Below are 5,678 nucleotides of genomic sequence, written 5' to 3'. Positions count from 1 at the left end.
GGAGGTCACTGGTGCCATCCAGGATAGAATTTAGATACAATCTAAATTATCCTTTCTAACTGACTTGGGGGAGGGGGGGGCTGTGAAAGTCCACCACAGAAGCTTGGTAGGTAGGAAACAAAGAAACTCAGAAATATATAAGGAGAAAATCTCATTGTCTAAGTTGTTTAGGATCTGGATCTTTGAGTCCTCTGAACCAGCAGCGCTGCTTTGAATAAAGGCTTATTTTCCTGAACTTCTGAGTGTTCAACTGTCCCTTCTTCCGTGCCAATTCCACAAGCCATACTGGCCTTGGTAATGAATACATCATGAGGTACTAAATGACAGCTCTTAACATGTGATATAAGTATAAAATCCCTAATGATTTTGAGAAATGTGTCAGGAAGCCAAATAATGTGGAGCCCTGGATTGCATACCAAAGGAGCACTGTTCTGCCTTGTTGAAGAGGAGACTAGCAATATTCCAGGGATATCAGGTCAGTGACCCTCCCCAATCAGACATTGAAGAAAACGTGGTCAGGGATGGGATAGGGGAATAGAAAGCTTGTGAGGTTAACACAAGGAATTATACAAACTGAATTAACGACTTCCAACCTGGCCTTTTAGGATCAGAGAATCATTAGGAAAAATTTCCTTTGTTTTTCCAGATGCCCAGAGTGAAATCACGTGCTTAGATGTAGAAAAAACATGAGGGAAATGTGCCCGATAAGCTGTAAATATCCTCCCTGTGCAGTCCTCAGCCTATACAACCCTGGGGGACAGGGAATGGCTGTGGTTTTGATTCCTAAACTGGCTCAGAAATGGATGCTTCACTCCCTCCTGCTGTCTCCTGTGGGGCAGAGCTTCAGTTTCTATCATCAACCATCCAGGGAGCAATTCAGACTTCCACAAGGAGACCTTCCTCTCAGAGACCCATGAGTCTAGGAGGCCAGTAGGTACATCAGGAGAGGGTCAGAGAGGATGGAACCCGTCAGCTTTTACCTGAGTCATCAGAGAGCACAAACAGCCTAGCCCAGAGACAAGAGATCACTCTGTCTGCATTCTTGGTTAAGTAACAATTTGTAATTTATTGAACACATCAAGAAAGGTGTGTTTGATTGATTTGCACTACAAGGGCCATAGTTGACAATTAAGTGATGGGTATGCGTATACAGTTGACTGACACTGTAGAATGAGTGAGATGCATAAAGTGATTGCAGTAAAATGAAAATGTATCTGAGATTCGTTTTTCAGGGAGGAGGTAATTGGGTATTAGGTAGGAAGAACAGTGCAGTGGAATGAGAGTGTTTGCATTAAATTTTAATGATGGTGTGCACTTGAACATGTTTATTGAAAAAATCCTGACCAGTGGAGGTAGATGGCACCTTGCAGAGCAGTTCCTGAGACATTCATTGCAGTATCTCCCGTCATGCTGGGTATTCATATGAGAAAATATTATTTAATAAGGCTAAAGAGGAATACTAAATAGTTTTATTTTGAATTATTTAATTATTGGCAAGGATGCATATATTCTTGGATTGGTTACCTATTTCCTTTCTTTATTTTCGCAACTAGTAGGAATTCCTATCCCACACTCAGCCTTCCCCCCAGTGGTCATGCGTTCTCTACTTTTAATGAGAAATTCTGTCATGTTCTTGCGGAATATAATTTGAGGACTGGCCAACTTCCAGGCAAAGATATAGGGGGCTAAGAAAAAAAGTCACTATAGTTATGTAGATGGAGAGGTCACCCATTGTACCTTAAATGTTAATGCCACAGCGGCAGCATAGTCAGTTTACATTTATGCAGTGAATCCTTCACTGTACCAGTTGAAAATCTAGTTTAAATTTATTTTCTACTGCATATGTGTTTTTAACATAAAGTTCTCATACCCAAGGGACGTAATGAATGAAGAGGCTTAAACTCAGTTTTCTCAGACAAATTTTATTGAATAAGTCTCTCTATTAGAATCCTATAGCTGCTGTAAGGTATTCCCACACCAGTTGTTTAAAACAAACATGTACTCTTACAGTGTGGCTGTCAGAAGCTTGAAATGAGTATCACTGACTAATATCCAGGGGTGTGCAAGCTATGGTTTTTCTAGAGGCTCAGGAGAGGATCTGTTTCTAATGCCTGTTAGCGTTGCTGGTTCCCGGCATCCCTTGGCTCATGTTCCTTCTTCCATCTTCAAAGCCAGCTGGGTAGCATTTTCAAAATGTCTCTGAGACCAACTCCATTGTCTCTCTCTTCAACATTAACAGAACCATGCAGCTAGGCCTTATCGATTGGTTTTGACCTTTGTCATGAAATCTAATTTGCAAGAAGACTCTAGACCAGTACTCAGAGCAGTGGTGACAGTCTGTATGGAGAGCAGGAGCTTGCACCAGAAAGTTACACAACACACTGCTTATTTATTAATAAAATCTTGTTATGGAATAAATGTCAGTAAAACGAAAGCTTAGTGATGTTGTTGATTTACAGTCTATCCCAAGGTTTTTTTTTTTCCTTAAGGGCCAATAACAGTTCGTGCACCACATTTTGAGTGACACTGCCATGGACTATGAGCGCCCTGATGGCAAGGAACCTGCTATATTCATTTTTGTGTAACTGGTACATGGACATAGTAATGTGTATTGCACAGGAAGGGCTGGAGCAGGCAGAAATTTGGAAAGAAAAATTAAGATATGGAGAAGTGGGCAGTGATGATACTCAACACCTGGCATGTTGACTTGCTTCAAAGATGATGGATGGATGGATGGACAGATGGAACAAGCTACATAAAAAGTTATTTGTGACTGAGTCGTGTTGTTCTAAAGAACAGGGTAAGAGAAAAAGATGGTAAAGAAATTGTTAGTACTCTAGATACGTGCCTCAATTAATAATTCTTTGCATACACCTTCATATTTATGCCATTTCCATATGCTATCCACACTAACATTTTCTCAATTCAGGTATCTACTGCTTAATGTCAGTTATTTCTAAAGAGCAGATGCACATGAAACTGTCCATTTTGACTCTATAGTCCATTATTTTAAATTCCACAAATTCGTGCACCAGTGGGGTTCCCTTGACCTGGCTTGTGGGATCGGGCCCAAACCAGCTCTCCTACATCCCACGGGGTCCTAGATTGTGAGAGGGTGCAGGCCAGGCTGAGGAACCCCACCAGAGCAGTATCAGGGCTGGGGAGAGATGGGAGAGGTTGCCCAGCTGGGGAGGAACCGCGGGAGGGCTCCAGGGCATTTCTGGCCCATGTTGCCCAGTCTGGATCAGCCTGACCTCAGCAGCAAACTAACCTACTGGTCGGAGCGTCTGCCCCCTGGTGGTCAGTGCACGTCACAGCAAACAGTTGAGTGACCTTAGCATATCATTAGCATATTATGCTTTGATTGGTTGAATGGCAGACCAGACACTTAGCATATCAGGTTTTCATTATATAGGATGGGAAAGATTGTATTATAACTCTCCAACAATTTCCAGAAGTATAGCTAAAACCAATGAAAGATTTATGTGTCAGTAATAAAATACCATGTTAGGATATAAACTACTTAAAACATTGCTTCCTTTTGACAGCCAAATGAACATAGTTGTTAACAGAAGTTTGGTAAGAAGTCATATTTCTACTCCATTGCTCACATTTCCAAGATGTTCTTTTTACTCCCTCAACTTTTGGAGGACTGACTCATTGTAGAAAATAACCTTTGCTTTTGGCAAAATGTAGAAGGTCCCGATGAAACAAGTTCAGGACGAACCCACTGTAGTAGGAAATGACTGACATTGAGTGTGATGTTATGATGACCTCTCTTAGCACCAGCAACATCTGAGACACACACTTTACTTTGTTTTCACTTGGGGCACTTTTTCTACACATTCTTTTATCTGAAATCGTGTATTTAGCTCGAGGTATAAGCTTTTCCTGTGTAATCATGGGCCTGAAAATATTATATTGAGAGATACATACATTTTTAAAAGTTCAGACATTATTGCTCCCCCCCCAAAAAAAACCACAACAAAAAAACAAAACAAAACAAAAACAAAATAAAACCAACAAAAACTCCATTCTACTGCGAAAAGTTTAACCAGGGAGATAGTCTGTGGAATATACCCTTGTTTTTCTTTCTTTCTTTCTTTCTTTCTTTCTTTCTTTCTTTCTTTCTTTCTTTCTTTCTTTCTTTCTTTCTTTCTCTCTCTCTCTCTCTCTCTCTCTCTCTCTCTCTCTCTCTCTCTTTCCTTCTTTCTTTCTTTCTTTCTTTCTTTCTTTCTTTCTTTCTTTCTTTCTTTCTTTCTTATTGAGGTAGCATTGGTTAATAACATTATATGTTATAATGTTAACATTATATATAATTTGATATAATTCAGCAATTTTTCTTCTGAGTATCTATCTGAAGAGCATAAAAAACCAGTTAAAAAAGATATGTATACCCCTATGTTCATTGTACTATTTACAATAGTCAAGATATGTAAACAACATGTGTCCATTGATGGATGAATTTATAAAGAAGATGTGGTGGTACAAATATGTAATGGAATACTATTCAGTCATAGAAAAGATTAAATATTGCCATTTGAAACATCAATTCTGAGAGTATTAGGAAATAAGTGAAATAAGTCAGACAGAAAAGGACCAAAATCACGTGATTTAACCTGTTTTTCTTTAATCACTCACCTTTAGTTTTTTTAGTTTTTTTAGAATTAACTTGATTTTATCCATTCTGCTGTTGTTCCATCATCTTTTACCTGGGGAAGAGATAAAACTGAAATGATGGAAATGGCTATTAAATAAATAAATAAATAAATATTCAAGTCTTTTCTCAGTTTTTCTGGAAAATTTTAAGAAACATTCATGTACCTTTAACCAGTTATTCTTGTGTCACATTGTTTTATCTCTTTATACACACATAAGCACACAAACACACTTTCACTTAATATCAAATTTATAAAATTATTTAATACATGAAATTCACATAACATAAATTAAATCATTTTAAAGTGTCTGATTCAGTGGCATTTAGTACATTTGTCATATGCGTTCATCCCCAGTATCTAGTTCTAAAACATTTTCATTACCTCATGAAGACTCCATGTTCATTAGGTAGTAATTTCCCATCATCCTCTCCAAGCTCCTGGCAACATCCAATCTACTGTCTGTCTCCACAGATTTACCCATACTGGATATTTCATGTAAATAGAATTGTCTAATATATAACTTATTATATCTGAATTTTTTTTTTACTTAGCCTAATGTTTTAGAGGGTCATTCATGTTATAGCATTGTTATTGGTTGAATTATATCCCCTAAAAATTCATATTTTGAAATCCTAACCTCCAGGACCTTAGAACACGACTCTACTTAACAAAGGGTTTTAAAAGAGGTTTTAAATTAAAATAAGGACATTAGGGTGAGCTCTAACCCAACATGACTTGTGTCCTTACTCAAAGGAGGGAGATTAGGGTAATGTCAGCAAGATGACAGAATAGGAAGCTCCAGACTTCCTTCCCCTCATGGACACATCAATTCACCGACAATACATGAATCCATTTCCTTTGTGAAAAATCCAGAGATCACTTGAGAGGCTCCTGCACCCAATTGAGTACAACACCAGCTGCATTGAAGTCGGTAGGAAAATTCATGGCACCATCTTGCCACAGGAGATGACTGAATTGTACCGCCAACTTTCTATCATTTTGAGGGTCTGCCTGAGA

This window comes from Myotis lucifugus, unplaced genomic scaffold (assembly GCF_000147115.1).
Source record: "Myotis lucifugus unplaced genomic scaffold, Myoluc2.0 scaffold_818, whole genome shotgun sequence".
NCBI lineage: Eukaryota > Metazoa > Chordata > Mammalia > Chiroptera > Vespertilionidae > Myotis > Myotis lucifugus.
This window is presented reverse-complemented; position numbering follows the sequence as displayed.